Source organism: Pogona vitticeps, chromosome 3 (assembly GCF_051106095.1).
Source record: "Pogona vitticeps strain Pit_001003342236 chromosome 3, PviZW2.1, whole genome shotgun sequence".
Taxonomy (NCBI): domain Eukaryota; kingdom Metazoa; phylum Chordata; class Lepidosauria; order Squamata; family Agamidae; genus Pogona; species Pogona vitticeps.
In genome coordinates, this window is record NC_135785.1 from 13,840,208 (window position 1) to 13,864,318 (window position 24,111).

At 44.0% G+C, this 24,111-nt stretch overlaps 1 protein-coding gene across 2 annotated transcripts in view; it reads right to left on the bottom strand.

Moving 5' to 3' along the window:
* NAALADL2 (N-acetylated alpha-linked acidic dipeptidase like 2) overlaps positions 1-24,111 on the bottom strand; it is a 988,342-nt gene that overhangs the window by 192,877 nt on the left and 771,354 nt on the right. The window lies entirely within an intron of this gene.

Genomic DNA, 24,111 nt, shown 5'->3' on the forward strand with positions numbered 1-24,111 from the left:
AATACTTACTAAATTTCTTATCCTTCAGGCTTTCTCAACAACATGACAGTTCAAGGAATTTAAACATTTCTCAAGATTTCTCATCTCCAGGTGAGAGTGAGAAAAAAAAATGCTATTTCCCTCATCTTAAGTTCTCTGTAATTACACACACACCAAAACAAATTCAAGTGTCCTTTCCCTTTTAGAAAGAAAGCACACAAGCCATAGCAAGTGCAAAAAGATTGGCTGATTCTTACCAAGACACAAACAAACAATCCATTACTTCAAATTCTTTAACAAAGATGTAGTCATTCTAATTAATAACAATGATTAATAACAATTGACATTCTGACATATGTAGTGTCTTCTACACATAGTGTAGAAGCTCACAAAATTTTCACAATTGTTCAAGTTGCGCAATTTTTGAAAAACGAGCCATTTCGTGTAATTAATTTTCAGTTTAATGCAAAAGACCTCATTCATGCAAGTACCAGGAAAGTACTTGCCAATCTCGGCATCAAGGATAAGAATGTTGCCATTTCTCATCCTTTTTCAGGAGAATGAGACAAGCCAAGATTTATAGACCTAGCTAGAAGAAACAAAGGAGACAGTACACATGTTGAACTAGCGTTGGGTGTCCATCAGTTGAAAACCCCCTTTCAGGAAAGATATTCACTCAATAGCTTTGGGCCACCCTCTCCCTTCTTCTCTCCTCCTCTCTCTCTGTGTATGTTTCTGTATGACCTCTCAACTCGCTGAATTTCAGAAGGCAATAGAAAGGGTCATGTAGTATAAAATCATGAGATGCTCCTGGTAAGAAGAATAAAATAGCAGTGTGATAGATAATTAAATAAGGCATACTAGACAGATAAAGCATGCTTCTTTTCCTTTATACAGTGGTGCCTTGCTTTACGATTGCTCCATTTAACGACGAAACCGCATTACGACAAACATTTTGTGATCGCTTTACGATGTTTCCTATGGGGGAATTTCGCTTTGCGATGATCGGTTCCCTGCTTCGGGAACCGATTCTTCGCAAAACAATGATTTTCTAACAGCTGATCGGCGGTTTCAAAATGGCCAGTGGGTAAACAAAATGGCCCCCCGCTGTTTTCTGGGACAGATTCCTCGCTGCACAGGCAGCAAAAATGGCTGCCCTATGGAGGATCTTCGCTGGACGGTGAGTTTCCAGCCCACCGAAATGCATTAAATGCGTTTTAAAGCATTTCTATGGGCTTTTTAATTTCGCTTTACTATGTTTTCATTCTACAGCAATTTCGCTGGAATGAATTAACGTCGTAATGCGAGGCACCACTGTATATCAAAAGAGCAGGAAGCAGTTTGGAGTGGGATCTGCCTCTATTATGTTCTGGGTGACAAATCAGTGAATGACAAGGTGGATGCTCACACAGACTTGCACCATGGATGGCAAACCACCATCTTCAAATGTATTTTTCCCTTTTCTGTTGTGTATGTCATAGAAAGCCAGATCAAGACTTGGGCAGGCCATAAAGGGAGACCACATGGACCCAAGCCATTTGAGGCTTTATAGATTGAAACTTATAATTAATATAGCAAACATAGGTAAAGGTAAAGGTTCCCCTTGACATTTAGTCCAGTCCTGTCCAACTCTAGAGGGCAGTGCTCATACTCATTTCCGAACTGTAGAGCCAGCATTTATCCTTAGACAGTTTCCATGGTCACGTGGCCAGCGCGACTAGACACTGAACGCCATTACCTTCCCACCAAGGTAATACCTATTTATCTATTTACATTTCTACATGCTTTTGATCGGCTAGATTGGCAGGAGCTGGGACAAGTGATGGGACCTCACTCGATCTTACAACTGCTGGTCTTCCGACCTTGCAGCACAGAGGCTTCTGCAGTTTAACCTGCAACACCACCATGCCCCCTAATAGCAAACATAGCTAACATTAATACAGCAAAGTATGCTTCCCATGGTTTGTGACTTGGGTGTAATTTTTTGGCCAGAGTTCAAATATTTGAGTAGTAAGCAAGTCTGGAGCATCCTAAGGACACACATGAATCACCACAGGACCACTTTTGTTCACTCTGCTCTCTACAATACCATAGAGAGAGTCCTTTCACATTTTTCACTGATAGAAGAAACCATTGCCATTCTAGCGACACAATGCCACTCCTATTCTTTGTACATTTTCATGCCAGTAGGTTTATTGGAAAAAAAGTTACCTGGAAAGAGATGTGCCTGAAGTAATAATACTCTCCAAAGCTGCAGTTAATGAGGCATGGTCTTCTACTTACTTGAGCTGAATTAATCCATTTGAGACATTAAACTTCACACTTCTATGTAGCTGCATTGATGGTTTGAGAAACTAGCATTCTATTTATATATTTTAAAATGGTGTCACTCTTTTTGCTTTAAACTAAAGCCTTAAGGGTCTATCAGTGGCTCCTAACCACCGATGGTCAGATGCTCACTGTTCTCTTGATGTTGAAAAAAGCAGACACAAAACCTAGAGTCACATAAAGCTAAGAAAGGCAGAAGAATCTGAAAAAAATTTCACGGAGGTCTGATTTTAACATAGAGTAATGGCATAGACAAGTGGTTCTCAACCTTGGATTACTCAGATATCTTTGGGCTGCACTCCCAGAAGCCTTCACCAACTAGCTGTGCTGGCTGGAGTTTCTGAAAGTTGCAGTCCAAGAATTACTGGGTTACCCAAAGTTCGGAACCACCAACACATCATCACAGGGTATAATTAAGTTTGTGGATACCATACCTGTTGAAGCCATGAAATGAGAAGGCTGATGGGCTTTGTGGTGATCACCAGATAATTAGGATAGCAAATAGTCCCTGAGATAGAAGTTAAAGAAGTCAGCCACACACAGGGATGTCCGCCAGCAGTGCTCCTGGTGGGCGACTAGCAGAAAAGGCAGAATAACACCGAATGGGTTCTCAATGAATTCTGCCCTGCCCCCAGGAGGACGGTGCTTTTAATAACCTTACAAGCTCACAGATAGTTGACAGTATACAGATAGTTTACAGAGTTCAGATAGAACAATGGTTACATCAAGTCATTATAATTGGCCTAAGGAAAGGCTCTATGCAAGCTCTCTAGCACCTATGAGAAAAAAGAAGAATGGTGGGCAGTCATGCCCCTCAGAAGCAGCTGTGACATCATCCAGGAGGGTTTGCCCTCTACTGTAGATTAAGCCAACAGTTTAGCAACCTTGGGAATGGCACCCCCACACATACGGAACTTTAGAACATGGGTGGGCAGAGGGCAGCTCTCTAGATGTTGCTGGGTTGCAACCCGATGCCTTCTTTGCTGTGGGTTTTCTGGCACATTGCCTACCCATATTTCACACAGTCATGTTCAGGTTCTTCAAGTTCATGATGCTGAAGAAGATACAACCAGGACATCCTCTTGAGCACTGCCGAGCTAACCCCCTCAGGCCACAAAACACGCATGATGCTGAGAGCCCCCATTCGCCACATCACACATGTTCAACAAAAAGAAAAACAAGAGGAATGCAACCACTTGTGGTTAAAGATGTGCAAGTCTGTCTATTCGATTTTCTGTTTCTCATTTTTCAGATATTAAGTTTGTTTCATCCTGTTTTTGCATCATTTTAAAAAAGATCTTGAAAGTATCAGGCCTTGAAATTTTGGGTAATCAAAGAAGAACTAAGTATATGTAAGAAGAACATTTTTTCTATAGTACTGAGTATTTAGCCACTCTGAAGATAGCAACCCTCCTTGCTCCTATAAACAACATCACTTCAACTCCATTTCATCCTGTTTTGCTTCCATGTTTCACTAGATAGCCTTCAATGGCTGTGAGCTCCTTAGAAGCAATAGAGAAAAATGTGCAATAATTTGTGGCTCCACTACTGGAGTGGGGATTGGCTATGGACTCGGTTCATTAAATTCTTTCCAGAACTTGATAAGAAAAGGGACAAAAATGAAAAGAAAGGAGGCAAAGAAATAGAGGGAGAAATGTGTAGTAGATTGATGTTTTATAACTTGTGCCTTCGCTTGAGTGAAACCCTTATTAACACCCATGGCAAAGTTGTGCTCCTAACCATTAGAACAGGTGGAACACAGAACAGGAATAAGTTTTGTTGGATAGACTTAATGGAGAAAGTCATTATTTCCCCTCTAAAGTTTCTTACATTGCAAACAACATGACACTGCAAACATCATGACAGGCCATGGCTTCAGCACCCTTCGCACCCACAGTCTGGTTCCGATACGTGAATGACACCTTTGCAATTTTCAACCATGGTAAAGAAAAACTGGAAGAATTTCTAAACCACCTCAATAGCTTCCACCCAAATATACAATTCACCATGGAAAAAGAAATAGAGGGCCAACTCCCTTTCTTAGATGTCATGGTCATACGCAAAACTGATCTCCCATTGGGACACAAGGTCTACTGAAAACCCACCCACACAGACCAGTACCTACACAAAAACTCCAACCACCATCCATGACAAAAAAGGAGGCATAATCAAAACAGTGGTAGACCGTGCAAATTGGAACTGTGAAGCTCAGTACCAAACGCAACCATCTGAATTGGGCCCTACAGGCAAATAGCTATTCCAAGAATGAAATCATAAGAGCCCTGAAACCAAAAAAAAACACCAAACTGAAGAGGAAAATCAGCCACCCACAAATAAAATATTTCTGCCATATGTCAAAAGGGTCACGGACCGCAAGGGGAAACTTTTGAAAAAAACACAACCTACAGACAGTATTCAGGCCCACCACAAAAATACAACAAATGTTACAGCCATCAAAGGACAAAAGGGACTCCCTCACCACTGCAGGAGTATATTGGATACCTTGCAGTTGTGGCCAGATATACAGTGGTGCCTCGCATAACGAGTGCACCATTTAACGATGAATCCGCATAGCGATGCGGATTTTGCGATCGCATACCGATGTTTCTTCGCATTGCGACGGGGGAAACAGCTGTTTGGCAGTTCCAAAATGGCCACCGGAACACCCAAAATGGCCGCCGGAATACCCAAAATGGCCACGGCCGGATGGGGAAACATCGCAGAACGGTGAGTTTTGGGCCCATTTGGAATGGGCCCAAATGGGCCCAATGGGCTTTTCCGTTCCGTTTAGCGATGTTTCCCCATAGCGAAGGTTAATCCGGAATGGATTAACCTCGCTATGCGGGGCACCACTGTATATTGGAACCACAAAACACAGCATCCACACCAGAATCAAAGAACATGAGAGACATTGCAGACTAAAACAACCGGAAAAATCAGCAGTAGCTAAACATGCCCTGAAACAAGCTGGACATGAAATTCTATTTAAAAACACAAGAGGACTGGACAACATCAGCAATCATTATATTAGACTGCACAGGGAAGCCACTGAAATCCACAAACACCAGCAGAGCTTCAACAAAAAAAGAAGAAAGTTTAAAACTCAACAAAGCCTGGCTCCCAGCACTGAAAAATACAGCCTGCAAAAGGTCAATGAACTCTATCTGGCCACAAGGACCAGTGATCACAGCACACAAAACACTAGCTAACAACACCCATCAATCACAGTGACAGATCATCTCTCCCCCTTATCACAACAATATACCCACAACAAAAACATGCTGATCACCATAATCGCCCAATTTCCTGAAAAGGACAAAAGCTGATCCCACAGCTATAAATACTGAAATATCCTACACACTACACCAGAACACACACAGAGTTCTAACCCCTGCCCTCTGAAGAAGCTGGCCACAGAGACTGGCGAAACATTAGGAAGAAAAACCTCAAGAACACGGTCAGACAGCCCAAAAAACCTACAACAACCAACACGACATTCACTAGTTCAAATAGATGATGCATAGCTCCATCCTTCCAAAGGAAGCATGAAGTGAAGATACAGCAGCCTGTCTCCTAGTTGTCAGGTGTGCGCTTGAAGCCACCCAAAGAATGTTCTGCTTTCGAAAGCCCTCCCCCCATTAGCTTTCTCCATTACTTCACAGTCTTTCAGCACTGCTTGAAAGAGGTCCCCTATTTTCCAGCGTTCCTTGCTATCTCTTTGAAGGAAAAAGAAATTCCTTTGGAGTATCATTACGAAAACAGCATAAAGAGTAGCCCAAACTACTTTACTGTACTGATGTAACAAATGACTATATCTGATTACTTTCCAATATTGCTTATCAAGCACATTTAAAGTTCTTTTTTAGTGTCAACCTGAGGAACCTGCGACCAGTGGGCAGCTTGTGACTATTGGGAGGGGCTGGAATGAAGTCTGAGCTGGGAGACCGTAGAAATGAATACAAAAGAATCTTGATAAAAACCTGCTACCCAGACAATTGGACAACTGATAGTTGAGCCGGGTAGACGTTCTAGATGCAGCAGTAGACCTCCAGGCTTCAAAATGGCTCCATCTGAAGTAGCTGCTGCAACTATGCCTGCTATGGCCCCCATCCCATGTAACCTTATCTACAGCATACATGATGTTGGAAAAGGTTTTCCAGGCAATTGCTGGCGATCATGAAAACTGTCACTGCGAGCCCATGTGAACATTTTTCTAGGCCCTGTATGACTGGTACCACCCACACAGATATCTTTACAGTGAGCGATGAATTCTGGTGCTGCTTGAGAAGGGATGCAAATGGGTGTTGAAGAAAAGAACCAGATTCTTCCCGGCTCCAGTGGTATTCACCTCAAAATTCATCTCCTGCCTGGAGACCCAAGATAATGTGTAACAGCTGCCTGGGACTTGAGCCTGCACCCTGACCAATAGTAATGCTAGTCCTCAATGGAATGGGTGGTAAAACCTAGTGAAACTGCAATAAAAACAAAGTAAAACTTGGTCTGAAGAAGTGGAGCAGTTCCACAAAAGCTTACCTTAAAATATAATGAATACATTCTGAGAGTTATGGTCCAGAAATGCTAACTTTTCCAAGCTCTATTTGTGACTTCAGTCTAATAATGTCCTCACGCTGAAGGGAAGGAATCACAACCGCAAGCTATTCCAATCTTTTTATAGTTAAGGTTAATAAAGTTGTCATTTAAACCGAACTTCATGGTTTTCTCTCTTAGTGAGGCGAGTGTGTGGTGGTTTTTCATTCAGACAGAGAACAGTTGTTTTTATATGATTATCTGAAACGATCTTGTAAATAAGATCTAGACATCTAGGTTTGTTGTTCTAGTTAATTAAAAAGCTTGACTGGCATATCTAAATATCTTCGGTGGCTTTCTTTTATGGGCAAGCCTACTGATTCCGCATCACGGAATGTGAAATGAATCCATTGCTGTGTTCAAGATAAGAAAGGGGGAGGGGGAAGTAGAAGACAGCTACTGTTTTACCAACAATTACAGAGATAATCATTTCACTTCATTCACAATGTGTACAATTATAGATTTAAGCAGAAGACCATGGAATAAATTCAGTCTTTACAGTCTAAATTCACTTTAGGGATCTATTTAATATGAGGTTACAATGTTTTTTTAAAAAATATATGTCAGTTATATCATCACAACACGTTGTGATTTTATTACTGCTGATCTTTTGTATTGCACATAATGGACCTGGTTTGTTTATTTTTAAAAGTCCCATGGAGTACTCATTCTCTTCTTCAAGGAGGTAAATAGGTATTCTAAGAGACAGGAAGCAGCCAATTCTTTGAGCTGTATTGCTCTCTTTGGTGCATATAGAACAGGCTTGTCCAACCTGTGGCCCGAGGGCTGCATGCGGCCCAGGTCAGCTCGTAATGCGGCCCAGTGCAATTTTTATTTTTAAAGAAATTCCAAAGTTTCAAGTTACACTGCCAGCACTTGTGGCCAGAATGTGGCCGGGGCATGTCAGTAGAGGGGGAGAGAGGAAAGGAAGGAAGGAGTGGGAGTTGAGGGGGCAGGGGGGCTGCGTGACTGCATTGCGCCATCCCGGTCAATAGGTGGACCACTTCCCGGCCCCATAAAGCCGCCGGAGTCGAAGCTGGCAGCCTCTGCTGTCTGAGACCGCAGCTGCTGGTAAGCGCGCTTGGAGCGGGGCTGCAGAGGACGGCTAGGGCCGCCCCCCATGCAGCCCAAACCAAATGTATGTGCAGCCCAAACCAAATTTTCATCATCTAATGTGGCCCAGAGAAGGTGAAAGGTTGGACACCCCTGATCTAGAACATCACCACAAGTGATCAGATCAATATCTTTCATGGCTCGGATTAGATTACAGCAGGGATAGTTATAGGATTTTGGCCACCGCCTGCCTCCCTTCAATTACCCAGGGCTGGCAACAATAAAGGGCGTGCTTGGTCACATGACACTGTTCACCATCAGCTGCTACTAAGCCAGCTGCCACTCCACTCCAAACGATAATGGGTTCCAGAGGTTGTCAGGGCAACTGTTACATGAGTTGATCTCTCTGTGTCTGAGGAAGAAAACGGTCCTAATTAATGCTTCCCTAGCAGTCTCATGCTTTCATGAAATTCACCATAATTTCTATAGAGAGAGTTTTAACATTCTGAAAATAATTACGCTGCTAAAATATCCCACAAAGAAGACATGTCAACCAAGAAGCTAAGAGGCATGCAGAAATATGCAGAAGGGCCTCTTGAAAGACCTCTTAGGAACCAGAGCTTTTGAAAAAAAATGCTGCAAAACAGATTTTGAAGTTGCTATGACGGCCATATTTCAAGCAAAAAAGATCTGAAGAGCCTGACCTTTGAGTCCTGAAAGGCTTTTGCATAGAAATGCGGAGAAAACAATTCCTCCCATTTTCTTTCCTTTGGCACCTGTGAGATAATTTTTGAATGCTGAAAATGTGTTCTTGGGAGCATAACAAAGCTGGTGCTTTAATTGTAGTCTAATATAGGCATTTCTAATATTCTAGGCATCTACGCTTCTGATCATTGTGCTATATATATAGTACAATGTACACACACACACACAAACACACACACACACACACACACACACACAGAGAGAGAAGAAAGATACAGTGTAGTACATGGTAGCATTATTCAAATACTGTATATATATATATTTGATTAACAACAGCCAGTGAGTGAATGTAATGGCTGAGGGGGAGATACTGGACTGACTGGTTACTAAAATACCTCTCTTTCTCATCATCTATGAACACCCCCTGCAAAAGATAGATAGATAGATAGATAGATAGATAGATAGATAGATAGATAGATAGACAGACAGACAGACAGACAGACAGACAGACAGACAGACAGACAGATAGACAGATAGATAGATAGATAGATAGATAGATAGATAGATAGATAGATAGATAGATAGATAGATAGATAGATAGATATACTTATACCTGTATATATATAGATATATAAGCATAGATATATAAGCATAGAATCGAATTCTTTGGGATATACTAGGATATTAAATAGGAATGGAATAGGAATGGAAAGAATATTTGCCACGTTCCTCATTCGTGTCTGTTTAAGCTGTGCTGATATAATAAGACATCTCAATGAGGAATTTTAAACTGCTGTGAAATTCTTCATCTCCAGCCAAGTAGAAGACAAAGAGTTTCTTTCCCCCCCTCCTCCTTAAACTCAGTGTAATTTGCCTGAAATATGCGTTCTTCCACACATATACACAGTAAGTACAGAAAGACTATTGGTTGTGAAGTTGAGCTCATGAAAGGACGTTGCAGCCATCTTAATTTGGGACAACCTGTGTAGTCCATGCAATTCTAAATAAAATCCATATCACTCATGTGAAAACTCTAGCATCTGTAAATTCATTGCCATCTTTATCCCTAAGCAGAATGTAACAATTCCTGCATGCCAGGATATGCATCCCCAACACTAAATCTCATTTATCAGAGGGGCAATAGTCCTGTAACATTTCCCAGAAGAACAGAACACCTTACCCTTCATTCATTGCAACAGGTGTTGATCCAGATTATACTGTGATTTTTTTTCTTTATTTTATTTAAATGTTTCTTTATTTGATACTATTATTATTCTTAGTTAGATTAATTTTGCTTATTTTATAATTGTATAAGTTATTTACTTTGGGTTAATTTGATTGTTTGTACTTAGTTGTTTTTTCTTTTTCCCCTCTTTTTTTTCTCTTTATTTATTTATTTATTTATTTATTTATTTATTTATTTATTTATTTATTTATTTATTTATTTATTTATTTATTTATTTATTTATTTCCCCTTCTGATATGGTATGGAAGGCCTGCCCTCCCAGCGAGGGGCCCCAGAATATTTCTGTAATTACGGGTAGGGGGAAATATGGTGTTGGCTCCGCCCCTGCTCGTGTTAGAAGAACTAGGGACAGATGTTTGAAGGCTGTTCCTTGTTCTGAGACGGAGACCAGCCCCCAGCATCGAGGTAACCAGACCAGCCAGCCTTCCACTCTACGCCTGGTGTTGTTGAACGCCAGGTCTGTATCCAATAAGGCCCAGGTAATTCAAGACCTTATCCTGGAGGAGGATGCAGACCTGGCTTGCATAACCGAAACTTGGATTGGCGGAGAGGGGGGTCCCCCTCTAGCTCTCATCTGTCCGCCCGGTTATGCTGTCCAACACCAGGGTAGACTGGAGGGTCGGGGGGGGAGTAGCCATTGTCCATAAATCAAGCTTGGAGGTCACTAGGCGCTCCTTGGTGATAAAGCCGGGTCTTGAGGCCCTCCACGTGTCTATCGGGGCCAGGGATGGTATTGGGATCTTGCTGGGCTACCGTGCTCCCCGCGACCCAGCCACCTCCCTACCGGAGCTGGTGGACTTCGTCTCCGCGGCACTGTTGGGTTCCCCGAACCTATTGGTTCTGGGGGACTTCAATGTGCATGCGGGGGCGGAGACCTCTGGTCCAGCTCTTGAGTCCCTGGAGACCATGGCCTTCTTGAACATGTCCCAACATGTCAACGGCCCCACTCACGTGGGGGGTCATACACTTGACCTGGTTTTTTCTACCAATGGGAGTGAGAGTGGTCCGATGGTGACTGACCTTGAGTCGGTACCCTTGTCATGGTCGGATCACCACCTAATAAAGTGTACCATTAAAATGGCCCTCCCCCCCTGCAGGGAGCAGGGATCTATTGTTATGGTCCGCCCTCGAAGGCTACTGGATCCGGTTGGATTCCAGGATGCCATGAGAGGTGTTATGGCTGATCTGGCTGGCGCTCCTGTCGAGGCTCTGGTAGATGGCTGGTTTGCTGCCGCGTCTAGGGCTGTTGACATGATCGCACCTAAACGCCCTCTCCGCCGCAGAGACCGCCCGGCCCCCTGGTTTAACCGGGACCTCCGGGCAAGGAAGCAGGTCAGGAGACGGCTAGAGCGCAAATGGAGAAAGGTCCCGACGGATTTTAACAGGATAGCTGTCAGGGTCGCTACTAACCTTTATCTTGCTAAGGTAAAGGCTGCTAGTAGATCATACCTCGCTAACCGGATAAGCGAGGCGTCCAACCAGCAGGCGGAGTTATTCCGTATAGTACGCGACCTTTCCGGAATTGGTCTGGGCGATGGGCCTCCCCCTAGTTTTTCGCCGGACCAATTTGCAGCATTTTTTAAATCAAAAGTGGAGGCCATCCGCCGGGACCTCTCACCTTTTTTGAGCACAGTGAGTCGAGCTGAGATGTCCAGCGCTCCGTCTTGTCCGGTGATTTTGGACACCTTTCAGCCTGTTACGCCTGACACTGTTTCCAGGGCGCTTGACCGCTGTCGTGCCACCACCTCCTCTTTGGACCCTTGTCCGGCCTGGCTAATCAAAGCAGCCAGGCCGCTAACAACGGAATGGGCCACGGCTATAATAAATGGGTCTCTCCTTGAGGGCAGATTTCCATCTGCCCTGAAGGACACACTCATTAGGCCCATCAGGAAGAAACCTAGCTTGGCGGCGGACGAAATTGGCAGTTACAGGCCCGTCACCAATGTTTCTTTCCTTAGCAAGGTAGTCGAGAGGGTGGTGGCCGACCAGCTTCAGGCGCTCCTGGATGAAACAGATGCCCTGGATCCATTCCAGTCGGGCTTCAGGCCGCGCCACGGCACAGAAACGGCTTTGGTCGCCCTGTGTGATGACCTATTGAGGGAGGCCGATAGGGGCAAAGTGTCCCTGTTGGTCCTCCTCGACATCTCAGCGGCCTTTGATACCATTGACCACGGTATCCTCCTGGGGAGGCTCTCCGAGTTGGGAATAGGTGGCCTGGCATTGTCCTGGCTCCATTCCTTCTTGGAGGACCGTCCCCAGAGAGTCCAGCTTGGGGAGAGAGTCTCGGCCCCGTGGAGCCTCAATTGTGGGGTTCCACAGGGGTCGATTATCTCCCCAATGCTATTTAACATCTATATGAGGCCGCTGGGTGGGGTCATCAGGGGGTGTGGTGCTTCGTGTCACCAGTATGCGGACGACACGCAGCTCTACATCTCCTTTTTGCCAACTGCAGGAGAAGCCGTCCTGTGCCTTCAGCGCTGCCTGGGGACTATACTGGAATGGATGCAGGAGAACGGGCTTAGGCTGAACCCGGACAAGACGGAAGTACTGAGGGTGGGCCCTCCCACAGTCGGGGTTTTGGGAAACTCCCTCTCTTTTGGGGGGGTGACTCTCCCTGCAAAGGATGGGGTACGCAGCTTGGGGATCCATCTGGACCTGGTGCTCTCCATGGAGTCACAGGTGGCGTCGGTGGTCCGCACCGCCTTTTTTCACCTCAGGCGGATAGCCCAGCTGCGGCCCTACCTGGACGTGGGGGCGCTCACCATCTTAGTACACGCGCTCGTAATCTCAAGATTAGACCACTGTAATGCGCTCTACGTGGGGCTTCCTTTGAGGTTGCTGCGGAAATTACAGGTGGTGCAGAATGCGGCGGCCAGATTACTCAGTGGAGTGAAAAAGTTCCAACATATTTCGCCCACTCTGGCTGCATTGCATTGGCTGCCCATCAGGTTCCGCATCGACTTCAAAGTGTTAACGCTTACGTATAAAGCCCTAAACGGTTTAGGGCCTCGATACCTGGCGGAACGCCTATTCCCACCAAGTTCTACCCGGATCACACGGGCGAGCCAGGAGGTGAGGCTGAGGAGCTTAACGCCGAGGGAGGCCCGAAAAGAGAAAACAAGAAATAGGGCCTTCTCAGCGGTGGCTCCTCGCTTGTGGAATAATTTACCTCCTGGTATTCGCGGAGCTTCCTCGCTGGGTACCTTTAAGAACCTATTAAAGACCTGGTTGTTTCGGCAGGCCTTCTCACCAGATTACTTTTGATTTTCTTTTCTCTTTTATTGTTTCTTTACTTTAATTGTTTTGTAATTTGTTGTTTTATTTTATTGTATTTTATCTTTGTTGTTGGCCGCCTAGAGTAGTCCATCGTGACTAGATAGGCGGGATATAAATTAAATAAAATAAATAAAATAATAGAGGGTAGTATAAGAGGGAGAGGACATGTGTTTGTTATGCTTCATTATTCCATTTGCAATCAATAATAGAAAATTAACCATGCCAACCTTCTAGTTTTGTGAGCATATCAGGAAACTTAAGAGGCTTTAGACCTTGCATCTTATCACCTGCTGCCAAATACTCCATCATTTCCTGTGCCACTGGTGGAATATTTATGCTATTAGAGTATTCTATGACAGGCAGTGAAATTTCTGACCATTATGAATTGACTTGACAGCATACCTACATACCCATGGCAACAGGGCATTTATTCTGCTTTGTGATCCTGTTAATTGGTATTCTAGAGGGGTAGCCCTGTTAGACTGTTCAGAGAAGCAGCAACAATGCATCTTGTGGCATATTGAAATTTGAGCAGCCTTGAGCTATGGCCACAACTGCAAGGTATCTGGTATACTCCTGCAGTGGTGAGGAGGTCACGGACCTCAAGGGGAAACTTTTGAAGAAACACAACCTACAAACAGTATTCAGGCCCACCACAAAAATACAACAAATGCTATGGTCAGCAAAGGACAAAAGGGACCCCCTCACCACTGCAGGAATATACCAGATACCTCACAGTTGTGGCCAGGTATATACTGGGACCACAAAAAGCAGCATCCACACCAGAATCAAAGAACATGAGAGACACTGCAGACTAAAACAACCGGAAAAATCAGCAGTAGCTGAATATACCCTGAAATAAGCTGGACATGAAATTCTATTTCAAAACACAGAAGTACTGGACAACACCAGCAATCATTATGTTAGATTACACAGGGAAGCCATTGAAATCCACAAATATCAGCACAGTTTCCACAAAAAAGAAAAAAGTCTAAAACTCAACATAGCCTGGCTCCCAGCACTGAAAAATACAGCCTGCAAAAGGTTAACTAACTCTACCCAAGCACAGGGACGGGTGATCACTGCACACAAAATACCAGCTAACGACATCCATCAATCTCAGTGACAGATCATCTTCTCTTTATCACAACAATACACCCATAAGAAAAAACACGCTGATCACCATAATCACCTGATCTCCTGAAAAGGACAAAAAAAGCTGATCCCACATTTACTCAAGTATCCTACACATTACACCAGAACACAGACGGAGTTCAAGCTCCTGTCCTCTGAAGATGCCGTCCACAGAGACTGGTGAAACGTTAGGAAGAAAAACCTGCAGAACACGGCCAAACAGCTTGAAAAACCTACAACAACCATCGGATCCCGGCCATGAACGCTTTCGAGAATACATTGTCACAAGTCTCTTTGTTCATTTTCATGTACTGCTTTTGCCTCATCGATACAATTCAGCTTCATTTGTGATCTGGACACAGATGGACAAGTGGGGAGGGGCCTTCTCGTGCTATTCTGAAATGAGGCAATCCCTTCACTTGGTCCATGGGCTGATACTGTCCATGAAACTGGAATAGATTTGTGTTGTGGGCCATCAAGCCACATGGGATTTATGGAAACCTTCATAGAGTTTTCAGAGTCTGTAAGATATTGAAGGTGTGGTTTTACTAGGGCTATCACCGCCACCGAGTTTCCATAAGGGAGAATTCAAACCCAGATCTCATAACTCCTAGCCCATTGCTCTATCCATTACACCACCCTTCTTCTCATAGATATAGGGCCTACTTATTCATGTAGTTCCATACATAGGTACCTGTTACATACAGCACTGATGTTACCTGTCTGTCATGGGTTGGAGGGAAAGTTCCATCCTATGGGGAGTGGAAGGCGGGACATCAGGAGGAGGGGCTGTACTGTATATATATGTGGAGTTTGTGTGGAGAAGTTAGGAGAGCTGAAGAAGAAGCTGAGAGAAGAAGCTGGTGTGGGAGTCTGTGTGTCAGACAGAGTACTACTGTGTGTCAGTCAGTACCAACCTGATAGGTTCAGGTGTCTGTATGGGTAGCCAGAACTGATAGGTTCAGGGTCTGTGCTTTATTTAAAGGTGTTCTGTGTGAACCAAACTGGTGTATGTATGATTGAGACTAAGCCACGTTACTGTACCTTATTCACTTGATCATTTTATTTTTCTCTGTGTGTTATTTAAATAAACCTTATTCCTTTATTTGTTAAAAATCCATTCCTGGTCTGTGTGACTCCTTACAGGGAATGGTTGGTGGCAGCTTAGTGAAACTGTGGCATATCCCGGTAGGTCTGGGGTTGTCACATTGATTGGTGTCCAGCGTGTGGGATACGACTGGTCCAGTTGTCCAGTGGTACAGCAAAGCCTTGGCAAGTGTGCCCAGAGCAAGGGGGGTCTAGTCAGGGAAAATCTGAGAGCGCGTAGGTAATCTTCTAGGCTTACCTCACGGGGAGGTAGGCTAGTGGAAGAACGTGTGACCTCAGATTGGGGACTAGATTAGGGAGCTCTGAGGCAACCGGTTTTGGCGGGAAAAAGCTGAGGCAAAGCTGAGGGAAGTAGCAGTGATCTAGCCCAGTGGTTCTTAACCTGGGCGATAATGCCCCCCAGGGGGCGATTTCATTTTTCAGGGGGGCGGTAGAACAAAAAGGGGCGGCATGGGGGCGCTGGAGCAGAAGGGGGGCGGTAGGGGGGCGCTGGAGCAAGCCAAACTTGTGAAGATGGCTGCAACCTTTTTACAATGTGCATGAATATATATTTTCCTCCTATCTTAATTTAGTTTCAGAGTTTTCGTCTTGAAATATTTAGTTCCTGCATTTTATGCCCTTTTTATATTTCTTTTTGAGTCTTAAAATTCACTTGCAACTGAATCATTAAATGTTACTTTTTGGGGGCATTTCATTTTCTTGGAATTGAATTTTGTTTTCAGGGGTCATTGGATTTAAGTGTCTTAAATAAAAAACAAACAAACAAACAAACAAACAAACAAATAAATAAATAAATAAGATATAATAAGAAATAAGAGGGGGGCGATGATAACTTCCTCAATGGCTCAAGGGGGCGTTACTTTCAAAAAGGTTAAGAACCACTGATCTAGCCTGTCTGCTGAGAGGCCTAGCAGAGGGGGGGTGGACTCTGGCTGGCAACAGTTGCAAGTTAGTGCTGAAGAACAGCAGCAATCTATAGAAGGCTGGTTCTGAGGCAAAAGAAAAAAAAAAGTGGTCGCTTTATTTTGAGGCTTGACTTTTGAAAGCAGCCTGTTCTGGGGGGGGATTATGCCCTTGACTCGAAGCCAAATGGCAGAAATGGGTGAAGTGAGGGAACCCCAGGTAGACCAAGGTTCTGAGGATGAATTTGGCTCAGTGCAGGATGACAGCACGGGAGAACAGAACCCAGAACTCAGAAAAATACTCCTAGCCCAACAGCATGAACTGAGGGTGAGGGAAATGGAGGAAAGGGAAAGAGAGAGGCAAAGACAATTTGAATTAGGGAGAGAGAGAGAGAGAATGGAAAGAGAAGAAAGATTAGAGAGAGAGAAAATTGCTCTGGAAAAAGAAAGGATGGCGTTTGAGTTAAGAAAATTGGAAATGATGAACCAGAACAATAATAACAATAGAGATTCTGAGGTGGGCCAATTGTCTAAAACTGACCTGAAGAAATTCCCTGTATACCACAAGGGAGATTGCCCTGAGGTGTTCTTTTCCCTAGTGGAAAGAGCGTTTGTGGACTTCTCAGTAAGGGAAACTGAGAAGATGACCATCATGCGATCTTTAATCAGTGGCAGCCTGGCAGAAGTCTATGCAGAGATGCCAGAGGAGCTGTTAAAAGATTTTGCAGAGTTTAAAAAACTGGTGTTTGCCAGACATGGGATAAATGCGGAACAGCTGAGGCAGAGATTCAGGTCACTCACCAAGAAACCAGAGCAGACTTTTACCCAAGTGGGGGCCCAACTGGTGAGGCTGCTAGAGAAATGGCTATCTCAGGAGGGAACAGAGACCTTCCAGCAGCTCAAAGACCTGATAGCGCTGGAACAGTTTTATTCAGTCCTGCATGGGGAACTGAAGTTCCAGGTGAGGGAAAGGAAACCGAAATCTGTGGCAGAGGCGGCCGAGATCGCAGATTTTATTTCCCAAATAAGAAAGCCCTTAGGTGAGGGGAAATCTGTAGGTAAACCTAAAGAAACCTACAGCAAGTACTCTCAGGGACCAGGAAGAAACCAGCAAGGGGGAGGAACCCATGTTGAAGGGAAGCCCTCAGACACGAAACCAAGACCTCAGATTTTGGAGGGAAAACCAAAACAAGATGAGAAAGACTCAAAATACAGCAGAAAATGTTATTTCTGTCAAGGAAAGGGCCATCTAATCTCAGAGTGTGAGAAATTAAAGCAGCTAAAAGGAAATGTGCCTCGTGATTTGAGTGGAACCAAGCCAAAAGCTGTGTTCTGTGTCCAGAAAGAGCAAAGCTCCTTGTCACTGAGGGAGCCTGTTGCCATGGCTACTCAATCTGGAACAGTTACATCTGCTGATCAGGCTGAGGAAAATGGTCCTCTTGTGGAGGTCAAGCGCTGCTTACTAGTGAGAACAGATTCTCAGTTGTTTGAAACCGCAGGGGTGGACGTAGGAATACTTGACCATCAGTATAGGGGGCTGAGGGATACTTGTTCCCAGGTGACCCTGTGCCATCCAGATATTATTCCTAGGGAGTATATAATCCCAAATGAGAGCATAAAGGTGGCAGGGATTGAGGGACAGGTGATCTCGCTGCCAGTAGCTGAGGTACCTGTGAACTTTCAAGGCTGGAGGGGAGTTTGGCGGCTAGCGATTTCATCGACTCTGCCAGCAGCTGTGCTCGTGGGAAATGACCTGGCTGAACATGTGAAACGGGTGCTAGTGATTACACACTCACAAGCTACCACGGGGACAGTTCAGGGGGGTACTGATGAGCCCGAGACGGAAGCAGAGGGGAGCTCCGAAGCTGTGGTGGACACCTTAACCACCGACAGCCGATCTGGCCAAGAGCAAAAGGCAGACGCCACTCTCCAAAAGTGTTTTGAACAGGTGACAGACGCCCAGCTAACACCTGAAACCCCAGTGAGATTTTGTGAGAAAAAGGGAATTTTATATAGAGAGACCCTGAGGAATATCTCAAAAGGGGGAGAGGGGATCAGAAGTCAGTTAGTGGTACCTGAAAAGTATCGCCCCATGATCTTACAAAGGGGGCACTCTGACATGTTTGCTGCGCACTTAGGGGTGAACAAAACACAACAGAGAATTACACAGAATTTTTACTGGCCTGAAATAGGGAAGCAGATCAAGGAGTTCTGTAAACAATGTGATGTGTGTCAGAGGCAGGGGAATAACCGTGACAGGACCAAAGCAAAGTTGTGCCCTTTGCCTGTGATTGACACTCCGTTCAAATGCATAGGGGTGGATATTGTGGGACCTTTGCCCAAGGCCACAAAGAGGGGGAACAGGTTCATTCTCACCATTGTGGACCATGCCACAAGGTACCCTGAAGCCATTCCCTTGACTAACATTGAAACTAACACAGTGGCAGATGCCTTGGTGGGGTATATGTCCAGGATGGGATTTGCCTCAGAGATAATCACAGATTTGGGCGCATCGTTTACATCGAAGCTCATGAAACGGTTATGGCAAATCTGTGGAATTAAACACAAGGAAACCACTGCCTATCACCCTGAAAGTAATGGGTTAACGGAGAAGTTCAATGGGACTCTGATGCGCATGATTAGGGCTTACTTGGCAGAGAATCCAAACAATTGGGACCAGAAGCTGCAATCCCTTTTGTTTGCTTATCGATCAGTGCCACAAGCCAGTACCGGGTTCAGTCCGTTTGAACTCTTGTTTGGGAGAAGGGTGAAAGGGCCCCTTGATTTGATCAAACAAAATTGGGAGCAGATCACCCAGGATGACCCACAAGATGTTGTGACATATATAGACACCTTGATGAATGACCTAAAGAGAAACCTAGAGCTAGCAGCAGAAAACCTGCAAGCTCAGAAGGTCAGAAAGAAAGCTTGGGATGACCAGGAAGGCAGGGAGAGGCACTTTAACCCAGGGGAGGAAGTGCTTTGGCCTAGGCCTTGCAAAGAGAACAAACTGCAGCTGGGTAGCCCAGAAATAAAATATTTGGGTCACATGGTAGGGGGAGGAGTGATCAAACCCCTAGAGGCCAAGATAGAAGCAGTTCGTGATTGGCCCAGACCCAACACCAAGAAAAAAGTCAAATCATTTCTTGGGTTGGTGGGCTATTACAGAAAGTTCATCCTGAGGTTTAGCGAGATTGCGGCTCCGCTGACCGATCTGACGAGGAAGAAGACTGATGACCGCATCCCGTGGACCAGCGACTGTGAGGAGGTGTTCCAGAGGTTGAAGGAGGCCCTCATCAACTATCCAGTGCTGCGTGCTCCAGACTTCGACCGGGAGTTCATCATCTACACCAATGCGTCTAACAGCGGGGTAGGAGCAGTTCTTTGCCAGGAGGATGAGAATGGTGACCAGCATCCAGTGTCCTACCTGAGTAGGAAACTCCAGAAAGGTGAGAGACATTTGGCAACCGTGGAAAAGGAGTGCCTGGCCATAGTCTACGCGATCCAGAAGGCCAAGCCTTACATCTGGGGAAGACGTTTTATTCTGTGCACTGACCATTCACCACTGCAATGGTTAAAGACAATGAAAACCCACAATAGTAAACTTATGAGGTGGGCTTTAAACCTGCAAGACTATGACTTTGAAGTGAAGGTGGTCAGAGGGTCAGTGAACTGTGTTGCTGACGCCTTGTCAAGAAGACCCGAAGAATGAAGACGGCGAAAGAAACATGGACTATGTATATATTTTGGTGACCAAAGGTTAAATGTGCTTGTTTATTAAACCTGCTTGGTTTGTATGAATAAAGGTAAGTTGATGTATTGTAAATGGTAAATGCTTAAATGCCTAATTGATATGTTTATCCTAGAGTAAGTATGGTATGGTATGTTATTATATAAATGTTTTGTATGTTTTGGATCCAGGTTGTTTTTTGGAGAAAAGCACTTTAGCTTTCCCCCTACAAAACAACTTATAAAGAGGGGAGGTGTTACATACAGCACTGATGTTACCTGTCTGTCATGGGTTGGAGGGAAAGTTCCATCCTATGGGGAGTGGAAGGCGGGACATCAGGAGGAGGGGCTGTACTGTATATATATGTGGAGTTTGTGTGGAGAAGTTAGGAGAGCTGAAGAAGAAGCTGAGAGAAGAAGCTGGTGTGGGAGTCTGTGTGTCAGACAGGGTACTACTGTGTGTCAGTCAGTACCAACCTGATAGGTTCAGGTGTCTGTATGGGTAGCCAGAACTGATAGGTTCAGGGTCTGTGCTTTATTTAAAGGTGTTCTGTGTGAACCAAACTGGTGTATGTATGATTGAGACTAAGCCACGTTACTGTATCTTATTCACTTGATCATTTTATTTTTCCCTGTGTGTTATTTAAATAAACCTTATTCCTTTATTTGTTAAAAATCCATTCCTGGTCTGTGTGACTCCTTACAGGGAATGGTTGGTGGCAGCTTAGTGAAACTGTGGCATATCCCGGTAGGTCTGGGGTTGTCACAGTACCAACTCAAACTAAAGTGATTTTCTGAAATGGGAGAAAGACATCTGCACCTCAAACTCACTCTCAAAGCTCACTATTCTGTCTCCACCCCAGCAGCCTCTCTCAAGTTGCTTGTGCTTATTACTCCCATAGTGTACAGACAGTACGGTCGATGGGATGAGGGGAAGGCTGCTTTTTGTGTGTCTGAGCTTTGTTCAAAACTCATTTCATCAATGGGAAATACAGTAAGGTGTGCTCTGATACAGTGTTGGAAAGAGTTTTAACTAGATGATCCTTGGCTTCTGTGATTCTAAGCCTGATTCGTCAATGTGGTTTTTATAAAAAAAAAAAACCTGGAGGACGGAATCATATAAATTACGGTCTTTAGCACGTATTTGTGTGTGGGAACTAGTGTCGTGATTATGCTATTACCTTTTACGGGTGGGAAAGTCTGCATCAACAGGCCAACTTGCGGTGTGTCCTTTATTCCAGAAGGAGCAAAGAGGTCCCCTGGAATAAATACTCCCTAGAAACTTGTGTCTCAATATATCTGCTAGATTTCAAGATGCCACAAGATGCTTTGTTGAACAGACTAACAGGGCAAACCCTCTAGAATACCAATTAACAGATCAGTCAGAGTAACATTTTTGCTTGTGAAATGTAAATTTGAAACGAATAAATTAATGGTCTTATTTAGGGAATTTAATTTCCGCACCAACCCACTCCTGAATTTCCAGGGACAGTCTGCCAAATCAATGGAGATTCATTAACATGACCAGCCAACAAATGGCAAGTTCCCTCAGAGAACAGTCACAGCAGCAAATGTAACTTGGCAGAATCTCCCCGCCATGAATGTGGACAATAATTAGGATGGCTGAACAGAGTTCACACTTGCTTTGTAAAGGTCTCAAATTGTTTGAATTCCTCTTTGGCTTAATAATCCAAATATTTAAATCAGCTTTCTTATTTAATTCAGGGTTTCAGCCAGAACTCCCCTGACAGGCACATAAAATGAATACTTGTATGTGGTGTATGTGCCAAGGAAACAGCAGCCCTTGTAAGCAATTAAAGAAATGAAGAGCTGCTTCCCCATCCTTGCACATGGCATTAGAGGAATAAATGGGCTTTTGCAAATGGGTAAGTGTTCATTCTGTGCTTCTGAATACAGATTTCCTATGACGGCCATATGCCCTAATTTACATAAGGTGGTCCTCTATTTGAAGGGTTTCTAGAAGACAATACTCTGTTTGCAGTGGCCTTCCTTTGAAAGCCTATCTGGTCCAAGTTTAATTTAAAGAAAAAAGAAGCGCAAGGAGGAATATCAGGGACCTTATAGTTGTCATCCAGCTGGCTAGTTATCTCAGTAGTTTAGATCTTTGGCTGCAAAACCAGAGGTTGGGGGTTCAATTCCCCAATGTGCTTCCTGCGAGCAGAGCCAGCCTGTGTGGCCTTGGGCAAGCTGCAGAGTCCTAGATGGCACCCAGGTGAAGGGAATGGTTGACCACTGCAGAGTATTTCTTGGAAAACTCTGAAAAGGGTCTCCATGTCATAGAATAATGAAGTTGAAAGGGGCCTAGGAGGCCATCGAGTCCAACACCTTGCTCAATGCAACAGAATTGACTACCACATAATCATCATCATCATCATCATCATCATCATCATCAAATACCAGGCACAGCCAATCAAACTATCAAAACATTGACTGGTATTACATAAGAGATACAAATTTTAACCAAAAAACTAAGTATCTGTTAAACACTGACCATATGTTGTTCCTAATATTGTTGTCTTTTGTAGTTCTAATTATGTTATTTCTGAAATCTGCAACTACTTATAATACTGGGTGAAATTTCTTGAGATTCTTTCCAAAGCCCCAATTACAATGGGCACCACTGAGGTATGTTTCATCCACAAGTGAGATGTTTCAATTGTCAGGTGTCTATTTTGTTAGTTTTTCTAATTTTTTATCTTGAAGTCTGGCCTCCCCCGAAATTGCAGTGTCAATTATCCAGGCATTTATTTGTTCTATTACTACTGTGTCTGTGCTCAAGGTGTCTCTTAGTTTGGATCCAGAAATCCCACAAGATATCTTGACTACCTCATTTTCTGACACCTTCTCTACCTGATGTTCCCATGGCTTTTTGGAGGCTGTCAAGTTATATGTTTTTGCATAATAACCAGTGTGCTAATTTTGCCACTCTCTCATGTCTAATTTTGTAATCAGTTTGTGCAATCTTTGGACATTCACAGATGAGGTGTGACACCGTTTCATCTCTTTCTTGGCAGAATATTATATATCTATAAGAAACTAACAATTGCTTGCTAACTATCTCATTCTCATTAATTTATGCTGTTTCAATACAAGCCACCTTCATGTGGATCTTTAAAGGCCCACAAGAGTCATCATCTTCAGGTGAAAGCAAGAGAAAGACCTCTTATTTTCCTCTCCTGTTGACCTCTGTGATTTATGCAAACTGGATAAAAATCTGACTCCTCTTTGGGAAGCAAATCACATAGACACACAGAGACGGTAAAAAGGCAGACTGACATAAAGAGCTGATAACAAAAGACTTAAAAACAATGCATTGTTGTTTCTAATTCTTAGGAGTACATGTAACAAAGTATAAAGCACAGCTTAGATATGTGCCCATTTGCAGGCCCTTTGGCGTCCTGGGTATAAACTATGCACAAATCCATCTCTGTCTCTCTTCTCTCCCCTTTGCCAGGTGCTGCCTCAGTTGCTGAGGTTGGCTAGCATCATATCTTCACCTAACAAAGCCATACATACCAACACACAAACAAAAAAATTCCGAAATACACTCATATTGACCAGATAGGCGGGGTATAAATAAAATAAATTTTAAAAAAATAAATAAAAATTTAGCCAATGTGGAAACGGCATACCCAAATGCATACATAGAGGTTTTTGAAATGCATGTGTATATACAAGTGGTTCTGAAATGAAAATAAATGCATAAAATTCCTTCACAATAAGAATACAAAACCAAAACCAACGTCTTGTGACTTGATATGGAACAAGGACAGGATGAGAATGCAGGTGGATTTCACACAGTGGCCAAAATCCTGTTGCTTCATGTTGTAAATCAGACTGACGTAGGCCTGTTAAATCAACATGGATTTGGTGGGTCAACTGAACTCCTTCATGAATTCCATGCATTCAAATAGGCCTTCTATAACTGTGACTTACTATTCTAAAGTTAGTCACAGTTATAGTAAGTTCATTGGTATCAATAGAACTTTTGGTGGAACTGAGTCACCACATCTCCATGGATTCAATGGGCCTAGTCTAGCATGA